Raw genomic sequence first — 11,671 nt, forward strand, 5'->3', positions numbered from 1 at the left:
TGTCTTCTAATTGGGAACACTTTCAAATCTCTCCTACTCCTGTTTGCTTCACAGTGAGGTAAAGATTTGATTTCTTTCCTATTAAAATTTCCTTTTGAGTTAAAATGGTTATATTGGGAAAAAAATTATAGCTAAGGAAGAGGGAGAGAGCAGAAAAACATACAATTCTGTGAGTTAAAATACGGTTAGTGATTCATGTCCATTAAGATGCCAGCATAAGAGAAATTCAGACAGGAGTCAGTCTGGGTGGTAGATGCCGGCAGGCCTCCTTAGGGTTTTGCACTGAACTCTTCCTGGGACATCTGCCTCTTCAGAGACCAGCATCCCAAATTCCTGCATGGCAATTTTATCCACTGCAAATGCCACACATTACAGCATATTAGAGAGATGGGGAAAATGTCATGATTTTCTTGCTGAAAGGCTAGGTAGGAAGGGGGTGGGGAGGCCAAAGCAAGTACAGCTCCACTTTAACTTGCTGGAAATAGATTTCATTCCTCCTTACTCTTCTTAAATGTGCTGCCTTCGGCATTTCAGGCCCACTATGGGCACAGCTCATTCCTGATTCAATTACATTGCTTAGTATTTCATAGATTCTGAAGGCTGGGCCTAAGAGGGATTGGGGGTGGGTAGAATTATTTTTGAGTGCTGCTCTTCCCACATGCTCACATTCTATCTGGGGTTACAAAGCCACAGGGGAAAGCTGCCTGGGGTCCAGGCCGGCTGAGTGCAGGGAGGAAGCCTGCACTCATTAAGAATTGGGGTAGAACTCCATCTATCTACTTCGGGGCATTTCATCTGAGTACCTGCTGTGGGCAGGCGCTGTCTTAGGCACATGACATCATGTCACCATGGGAGCTATTTGACAAATGAGTGGAGATTCTGACTCTGTGGAGAATGGATGCATCTTGCTTTCCTTTACACAGATACGAGTAAGAAGTAGCACATAAGCAAGGAGAAGCCAGTATAGGAGCAATACATACTGAACACTTAATCTGGAATGATTCTCCTCGTCCTTGGTCCCCAGCCCATTGAGACTTGGTGCCCCTTACACTCTGCTTTATCAAGCAAGAGAAACAGAAGGAGGAAGAAGAGGAAAGTGAGTCATGAACAATAACTGCCACATAGTTCTTTATGATTTAAAAATGTTACTTTTAAAAACTGGTAGTGTGTGAATAAGGTACCTAATTCAACAGTACAAAAAGTATACAGAGAACAGTCCTCACCCACCCCTGTCCCCAGCCACCAGTTCCCATCCCTAGAGACAACCTCCGGCACCACATCCGTGTCAATGCTTCTAGACGTGTTCTGCACATATCGAGCACTTGTATTTCTGTACTTTGTGAAGTGCTTTAACACAAACAACAGAGTATGCTGAATGCCAAGGATTATGTTGTGGCAAAAGGGTTATTATATTGGATTCTCATAACAATCAGCACCATCTGGATCTCTCAGCTGAGCGAGCTCAGTTATAGGTTAGTTGAGGTAACTGCCCAAGTCAGTGTCAGTTAAGCATCTATTAGACTCCTAAGCGACTGTATTAGTTTGCAAAGGCTGCCATAACAAATTGCCACAAACTGGGTGACTTAAAACAACAGAAATTTATTTCTCAGAGTTTTGAAGGCCAGAGGCCTGAAATCGAGGTGTCAGCAGGATTGGTTCCATTGGGGGCTCTGAGAGAAGGATCCTTCCAGGTCTCTCTCCCAGCTTCTAATGGTTGCCAGCAATCCCTGGCATTCCTGTTGGTAGCAGCATAACTCCAATGCCTGTTTCTGTCTTCACATGGCCTTTTTCCTGGGTGTATCCTCTGTGTGTCTGTGTCCAAATTTCCCTCCTTTTATAAGGACAACAACCATTGGATTTAAAGCATTTCCTGGTCACCTTCCCATAACTGGCCTCCTCCACACCTTTCTCTCTTCGGTCTTTGGCTGCAGGTGGTATTTAAGCTTAAGTTCTAAACCATCTCTGAGAATTACTCATTTTCCTCTGGTATCTCCCATGTAGACATGAGATATATATGTTAATAAACTGTTAATTCTACTCTTGTTAATCTGCCTTTTGTTACAGGGGCCCCAGCCAAGAACTTAGACAAGTAGAGAAAAAATTATTTTCCTTCCCTAAAGCCTCATCTTAACTGAATTATTAAATCTTCAAAGACCCTATTTTCAAATAAGGTCAAATTCACAGATTCAAAGTGGACATGAATTTGGGGGGACACTATGCAACCCAGTACAGTGACCTTAATAAGCCGTTTCATCTTTCCCAGCCTTAGTTTCTTCATATGTATCTCAAAGGATTCGTGTGAGGATGAAGTAAAAAGACCATATACAGAGCTCAGCACCGACTTTAATGATCCATTAAGTTACTACTTTGCTAATGTGTCCTCGTCATCACCATCATTATCATCATCATCTTCATCATTCGCTGAAGTTATAAGAGCTGTGAGAAACGAAGGACAGCACATGGTTTCCAATCTCAAGGAGTCTACAGTTTAGCTGTGGACACTATGCTAACATATCTCAAAGACTAAAGTGCTGAGCTCTCTGGTACCTGTTAGAATGATGAGGGGACAGGAAGTCAGTGTGGAAGTGGTCTGAGTAGACAATACAGAAGGTGCTCATGGAATTGATCTTTTTAAAGAATTCTCAGGAGCTACATGAACCCCCACAGAGCTGAGACCCATTGTCTCAAAGAGAGCACCTCTTCATTCCCACACCATAAAACCTGGTCAAGTGCATTCAGTCACATCATAAATGACACTCACATGCTTTATTACTGATGGAGTCTGTACTGTTGATTCTGAAAGGCTTTCACTTCTCCCTTGGAAAAGTACATCTCGAACTAAAATAACATTGTCTGTCATTTTTGTGAAAAGTCTTTGATATTGTGGTTCATGAGAGTTCCCAAGGGAGGCAGAATCACCTGATCTCCTTTATTTACCTTAAAGCTTCGGACAAAGAACATCAATCATACAATGGGTGGGGCTCACCCCTTCTAAATTTGCAACACCTGTGCAAATCGTGATGTGAAATCTGTAAAACCTGTCATTAGAATGCTTCCACCACTCTTGGAAAGCCTAAGATGTTGATAAAAAATATTAGCAATGTAAAAGACTAAGACTATATTTGTCTTCAAGAATGTATATTGCTAAAAACCACATTTCAGAGGCACTTAATGGTTCTTGAATTGACAGTGCAGTTGGCATTTGCCCTGCTCTAGCCTTTTACATCTGGGGAGAATTTGGAAAACCAGCCACAGTGTCAGCCTATGATTGTGCACTTCTGAAGTATTCTGCTGAAGCAACTGGCTTCCTTTCATCTGTACAGGGACTTGCCTTTCATGTTAGTGTTAAATATAAAATGAATCCTGTTCATCAATGAGTAGGGGCTGAAAGGCAAAATTGTTCCTCTAATAATGATTCTCTGAGCAAAATAATCTGATTCGCTTTCTTTGATATGAAATGAAGGATAAATTGACTCATGTAAGTGCATTTTCCTTTGAAGAGTACGCCAGTGCACTGAGTTGGGGAGAACACGATACAGTGGTTGCCTAGCAGTGGGTTATACCCTTAAAATTCAGGTGTGAGTTGGCTGCTAGGATTTCACGATACAAAATGGGGCCGGGTTTATAGACTAGACCACCAAAGCTTCCATACATCCACTATATCTTACTGTAGGGCCCAAACCATAGTCCTCCAAGCAAAGGTCAAATGTACAATGACAATATGGCCAGCACCTTTAGAAAGATTTAGATATTAACTCCCTCCCACTGAATGGCCAGATCCTGATGTTCATTTAAAAAATATGGTTGCTGTGATCTTTTGATGTGGTGAAGCAGGACGAAGAGATGAAGAGGAGGGAGAATGTTACTTTAAAATTTCAAGGTGTAGAGGAAGCCCTTGACAATTCTTTAAAAAAATAAAGGAGCTCCTTCTACTTTATCTCCTACTTCTCCTACTTTCTGGTAAAAATAATAATTGCAACAATAATGATGGTGGTAGCACAAGTAATCACAACAATGAGGATAATAGCTAACATTTACAGTGAGTTCAATATGTGTAAGGCACTGTGCTCAATGCTTTCCAGATATTTTCTCATTTAACCCTGTCGACAATGTAATGAAGTCAGTACTGTTATTTCCCTCATTTTACAGATTAAAAACTGAAACCCAAGGTCACGCAGCTGGAATTCAACCTCAGCAGTCAGCTCAGGGGCTCACACCCTTCAACTGTATCCCCTGCCTTTTGCATTCTTCTCATGCTATTGAATCTCTTAAAACATCTGTATACAAAAGAGTTAAACGCAGTCTGTGGGAGAAACTGGAAGAGACCAGGACATGTGGAGACTCACAGAGAGGCAACTGCACCTGCATGTGGAAGTGGAATGATGTCCCACTGGCAGTTATGCACAGAAGATGATGACAGGCAAGAGGTGACCTTCTGGGCAGGCAGGTGATGTTAGAGCACAGGGACAGAACACAGCAACTCCCAGAAAAAGCTATTTAAGAGACTGAGAAAGGCAGGAAGTACCAGAGACCTCTGTGAGTCAGCAGGAAAGGTCAGCCTCTGGACAAAGATTCAGAGACAGTCCCTGATAGTGTGTGTGTGGAGCCACCTGGAAACCCCGTTGCCAGCACTGGGCCAAGGTCCAAGTTAGACCACAGCACACAAGGATCGCTGCTGTGTCTCCTGGTTATTGGACAGGAGGTCCTTGTATCATTCCTGAGAATGGGCTAACCAGTGCTTCCCCAACTTCTCCTCTGCATTCTGAGTGAATTTACAGATTCTCAGGTCCTACCCTAAACCTCTGAATAAGAATCTCCAAGAGTGCAGCCTGGACAGCTGTGTTTTTACGATCACCCAGGTGATTCTGTGACCAAAGAACTTTGGAAACACTGAAGGAGATTATTCAGAGCCTGAGAGGGGGCCATACCTGCAAGTAGGGGTTAAGAAGGTTTAGCTGTGAGAAGAGGAGAGCTGTGGGAGCAGGGAGCCAGACAGGAAATTAGGAACATCGTCCAAAGGTTTTAGGGTCACCAAATGTCCCAGTTTGCCTGGAATTGAGAGGATTCCTGGCAGCACATGGGATTTTCAGTTTTAAAACTGGGGCAGTTCTAAGAGAATCCTGTTGCCATCATGAAACCACATGCATTCTTGCCATAAGCTTCACATGACCCCAGAATTTTAAAATTATTTTCCTTTCCTAATAGAATCCAGCTTCCCTGGGCTTAGAATAAGACCTTGCTGAACAAAGTATTGCATATTAAATTGTGTATGACTGATAGCTCCACTGGCCTCCCAGAGGTATTTACATTTTTTAAAAAGAGGAACTATAATTTGTTTTGCCTCCTGCCTTTCCTTTGCAGCTGAAATTACTTTACAGAGAATCTTCAAAAATCAGCAGTAAAAGTTATAGCAGCATTTTAGAAAAGCGATGCAAGTACTTAATTTGCAATTTCTTTTAAGTTTGCTAGAGAAAATAAAAATTTACACTTCGCTCTCAAAACTGTGCTTTCCGCTGGTCAAACTTAGATATAAATTTGTATTGTCCTTTCAAAACAATTTTCATTTCTGTTTAATTTCCTTTTCCTAACTTCAGTACTATGACTTTAAGAAAAAATCTTTCCACACGTATCTGAACTCATTTGCTTGGGGCTCGCTAGGACAAATTAGAAAAGCAAGGTGGATAATTAATCCAAATACTGTATGTAGAGCTAATACAAATTCCAGAGGAAAAATGATTATAATAAAATATAAACAGAATAATGGAATGACCCGAGCCTCTGAGCTGATGTTTTCTGGGGCACTTGCCCCACAGCAGACTGATGAAGAAGGCATCTCAGACATGACTTTACCCCAGAGCCACCAAGTCCACAGTTGGAACGGAAAGACAACTTGAAGGAAAGGAACATTGACTCTGGAGCCTTGAGCCCATTTAAAAGGAACAGAGTCTTTCTGTCACCTTCTATCGCTATTGCTGAAGCTTAATGCAGGGCGAAAAGAGGATGGTCACCCCATAGGGGAGGCAGTTCTAACATAGTGGTTTCTTTGTACAGACTCTAACCTTCATATCGCCTAGGTTCAAATCCAGCTCTGCCACATGTTAGCAGTGTGACCTTGGGCAAATTACTCAACTTTTATTTCCTCAAGGTGAAATAGTCATACATAACATCTACCTTACAAGGTTGTCATGAGGAAAATTCATAAGCTAATATGTATAAAATGCTCATAACAGGGTCTGCCACTTAATCAGTGCTAATGTGTCTACTTATATTAAGAATAATGGTAACAAGTAGTAAATAATCCATAAGATCTAATGTACAGTATGAATATAGACTATAATACTGTACTATAATTATGTCATGTGATAAATATCACTATGTCGGCAACCATATTACAATATGTAAATGTATCACAGTAACACGCTGTACGCCTTGAACTTACACAATGTTACATGCCAAATTTATTGAATAAAAAGAAGGATAATGGTAGAAATCTCTACACCTATGGTTTAAACATATTGATTAATTTTAAAAAATTGCTCTGCAACAGAAAGTACATAACAGGGCCAAATGCAGTTTGCCAAGTTGATCTGCTGGGTACCCAAAGTGGTTGTTGTCTGAATTAACTGCCCAAATTTTTTTAAAATCAGAAACTACCACATAAAAATCTAGATGTCCAACTGTTTTTGAAAAATCGAAAGAGCTGGTCACACTGGGCTCACATTCTGCTGAAGCTGAGTGGGGTCAGCTATTAAATGTGCTCCCTGATTTGTCACAGACCCCACCCAACCTGCTTCACTGTAGGCATTTGGATTCGCAATATTTATTTTAAAGGAGAGATCAGCAAATTATGGTCCATGGACCAAATCCAACCCACCGCCTGATTTTGTAAATAAAGCTTTATTGGAATATAGCCACACTCGTTCATTTACATATTGCCTATGGCTGCTTTCACATTATAACAGCAGAGCTGACTAGTTGCAACAGAGACTGCATGGCCCACCAAATCGAAAATATTTACTTTCTGACTCTTTATGGAAAAAGTTTGCCAAATCCTGTTTCTATCTTTCAGTAGATAATGTGCTTAAGGATAGCTTATTTTTATATTTCATACAATATGTAATTTATTTAACATTTGAAAATGTATTCTTATTGTTTAGAGGGAAAGTGAATTAACCAGAGACCCATTACCTTGAATCACTGAAAAACTGAAATACTTAGAAGCTTGATCTAAGTGCCTGTAGTTCTCTATCTCTTCCTTGTGGCATGTGCCTAAATTGCAGAAATGATTCGTAAACTACAAGACAAGGATTAGGCAGTATAATCTTCATGACACCATCTTTAGAAGCAGACACTATTACATTTTGTTATTGATTATAGAAATCTTTTCCTAGAGCACCAAATAAAATGGACATTTCCTCTCGCTTCACCTGGAATAACTTGAATCTCCTTGCTTTTTCACTACAAAAACAAAACTGGGCAGAAGTGTAAAAATCAGTTTGTGTATCATAGTCATTAGAAAAAAATATGTAAAAATCATAATAGTGATGGATCTACGTTTCTCCCCTCATAAAGTTTATTTTTTAATACATAAAATACTATTTTACTAAATCACTTTGACATATACAGTAAATTCTCACTTAAGGTCATCAATAGGTTCTTGGAAACTGCATCGTTAAGCAAAAGAATGTATAATGAAAGCAATTTTACCGTAGGCTAATTGATATAAACAAGAGTTAAGTCCCTACAGCATACTTCTGGTCACGAAAACATCACCAAACTTCTAAATAAAGACCCAAAATGTTTCTAATATTAAACATTGAAATAAATGTAAGCTATATCTCCATTTAGGAAAGATAAATAAAAACAAGTAAGATAATTATTTTCCAACTCACTTATTTCAGTCCAGGGTCACAGGTGGCCAGATCCTATCCCAGCAGCTCAGGGTATGAGGAGAACCCAAGCCTGGTCAGAACACCCTTCCATCACCGGGGCACTGACACTCACTCATACTGGGATAATTTAGACAGGCCAATTCACCTCATGTGCACATCTTTGGGATGTGGAAGGAAGCTGCAGTACCCAAGAAAATCCATGCAGACATAGAGAGAACTCAAACTCTATACAGATAGTGGCCCAGGCTGGGAATTTATTATTATTTTTCTTTTCAATGTTATGACAAATCGACGTTGAATGAAAAAACATTTGGGGACCTGCTATACATAATAACATGTTTTGTGTAGTATTTATATGTAGACATTAATTATTCTGCTATAAATTTCTACAATCTACAGTGTCCTTATGCACTCAGCTAACTCTGCCCTTGAACTTGGAATACCCATATTACTCATTCTTGTAGGCTAAGACAACAAGGCTTATCCCATACAGATAGACCCCAGATGTTACCTGGGACCTCTACAAAAGTAAACTATTAAGTTCCAGTGATGGTATCTATTGACAACTCCTATTTCAATTAGTTCTGGGAGAATTAATGAATTTAATAAGACGCGGCTCAGTTCCTGTTTTTTGTTTCAATTAAATAATGATTAAATGGCGACTCTATCTTTTTTTTCCAGCAGGGAATTTATATTGATATTCTGTTAGATTCTTTTTATCCCTGAAGACATCTTTTGCAATATGAAAATGATGTGGAGTACACTCTTGAATATATTTCCTATATACTCTTGCCTGCAGATTCTGGCCATAAAAAGTGCTCAATAAACATTTGTTGAATGAATGAATGCATATGCTGGAAACAGGGATGAAGAAGGGTTGAAAGTAAAGGCCAATGCTGCAGGGAGTTCTAAACACGACGCATTTCAGAACTGTCCTTGGTGGGCAGTTCTAGAGTATTTGATAAATGAGATTTTTCTAGCATCCTTAACACTGGATCACAGCCAAATCTCAGGCAGACCCCAAATATTAAATTCCCCTACTATTACAGTTTTATTTTGTTTGTGTACTTTCTCTGTAAGAAATAAAATAAGTCTCTGAAGTTTCTTCCAGCTCTAACATTCTATGATTCTATGATCCAAAAATTAGGAGCTAACACAATCGGCTGTTTGTCATGTGCCAGCTACAGTACCAAGCACTTTGCATACATTAGCTCGTATAATCTCCTGTTTCTCCATCAGGAAAATGCAGATAACAACAGTACCTTCCTCATAAGTGAGAATTAAATAAATTAATAGGTAAAATACACAAGACACAGCCTGGCATGTAGGAAGTGTTCGGTAAAGTCTAGCTATTATTATTTTTACTTCCTTTTATTTCTGACTACTCAAAATTCACTGCTTGGCCTCATTAAAGTCTACCCTTCATAGAGAGCTCAGAACTCCACAAATTTCCTGAATCTACCCCATCTTAAGTGTCTCTTCTTTCCCTATGGCTCTCTTGGGTGATCAAAATAACCCGAGTTTTAGCCTCAACCACTATTTGTAGGTATCTATGAACTGTATATTTACACAAGCAGTTTTTGAAGGGGAGTATTTCCTGCAGAGTATTCAACACTTTGAATTAAGTAGTTGGTTTACAAGCCCATTGTATTGTGTATCCTCAAAAGCCAACTCTTTACTGTGTTTCATTATAGCCTCTATTTGTCCACCTTCAACTAAATTGCCACATGATGTGATAATTAAAACTTCACATCTGCAGCTTTCTGCAATATATGTAAGCCAAACTTATTTGTGTATAATTAAGCTAATCACAGGCATATTCGAAACACATGTTTACAAGTTAGACTTGTAAATTGATAAGCCAAGTCTCTAGCATTTGTCTCATTCTTGAGAGGAAGGGAGATATTTCATAAATTCATGGACGTTTTTCAAGTGGCCAAAATAAGCCCCCAGAAACTTCTCAGTCTCACATTTGTTCTTTGCTTTAGGACTATCATTTATACCTTTGGTTATCAACGTTATCTACACATCAAAATCACCTGGAAAACTTTAAAATACTAATGCCTAGTTACACCTCCACGGTTTCTGATTTAATATGTCTGGGTGCAGCCTGGACATCAAATTTTTAAAGCTCTTTTGGTGACTCTAATTGCAAAAACAATTCAGAACCATTGATCTATACCATTGTCAAATGAACATATTTGTTTAATTGGTCATAGTTTCATTCTTTTATATATATAGTGCATCTTTACCTCTAAAGATTTACAAAATACCTTAAAAATTTTCACTATAGTCTCTACTGTATATTGATCCATGTACAGGAAGCTATGCATTTCCAGAACATTCTGTGCTCTGGTATATTTTGGAGTGTAGCATAATTACACAACCCAGTAATGGGTAAAGAAATGTTCCACTAGACATTAATAGGAGTAATAGGAAAGAAAGACGTTCAGAACCACAAAAATAAATAAAATAAAATAGTTCTTTAATGTGGAATTTCTCAGAAACTTTGATATAATAATGTGCATATAAATCTTCAAGAGCATTTCCCAAGCTCCTTTCATCATAAAATTCTCCCATTAGACCCCTCACCATCCCAATGCCTCATAATGTCTTCCAGAACATTCTGCTGAATATACTGGTTCAAAGGGTTTGTGTTCTGGTAAAAGAAAAAGGGTAGGGGTACTGAAGGAAGCACAGGGTACAGAGCACAAGGCTGGTGCCCACAAGCACCTGATTCTGCATTGAGAACAAGGGCCCCAACTTCTAGATGGCTGACCTTAGAAGTTGATGAGTCCTCTGTTACTGTGGCCTGTTACTGTTGCCTGTTGAGGCTGACAGCAAGGCACTGGGTTGTTCAGCTCTTGCCTATAACTGGGTAAGCAATGTCTTTGTCTCCCAACCCCTGTGGGTCATAAAGAAGTTCCCACATATGGAAAGTATAAATTAATGGCACAGGACATTTAGTGTCCCCATGAAGAAAGAGTGGGAATCAATGCTACTGTTTGGTGCTCTTCTTTGGCCAGAGAAGAGAGGAAAGCATAAGGAAATAAAGAATGCAGACCCAAAATTCTGCCTGGGCCAACTTTCTCATCTGTAGAATGGGGATATGTAATACCTCAGCATTCTTGTGGAAATTAAATTTGGCCACGTAAGTGAAAGGGCTGTATGAACCATAATGACCTATGCAAATGTTGGAAATTACTTTTATTATCATGGTCATTATTATTAATATGATTCTCTCACTAAGTCTGATTAAGAACCCAAGAGGAACTTGATTTGAGAATCCATAACCGTGCAAATTTTTTTCACTAGTTTTTAATAAATGCTGCAAAGCAGGAGAGAGAGAGAGAAAGAGAGAGAACGAGGAGAGAAATTGACTCAACAAAGTGAGAACTCTTGAAGTCTTTAGAAGTATTCTGTTTTACTTTCAGGGTCCTCTGAGACCTTGAAAGTGAGCTGAAAGTTCACATCATTCCACAGTTTAATAGTCCGTCGTCTCCTACCATCTTTTCAAATACATCTTATTGACAGATGGTTTTTTTGGGAAGAGCACCTTAATGATTAATTGAGTAGAAAACACCACTCATCTTCTACAAGTCACGCTTGTTTAGTAAGGTGAGGTTGAAGCAATGCACATGAATTGACAGAATATGAATAGCAGTTTATTTCCCTTCAGATTTTTCTCATCGTTCCAATTCCGTTTTTGCAGACATGACTGTGAACATGGCTGGGAGGTGGTTTCCATCTACCTTCACCAGACCTCTGTACTTCTGTGC

Source organism: Pteropus vampyrus, unplaced genomic scaffold, assembly GCF_000151845.1.
Source record: "Pteropus vampyrus isolate Shadow unplaced genomic scaffold, Pvam_2.0 Scaffold80, whole genome shotgun sequence".
Lineage (NCBI taxonomy): Eukaryota > Metazoa > Chordata > Mammalia > Chiroptera > Pteropodidae > Pteropus > Pteropus vampyrus.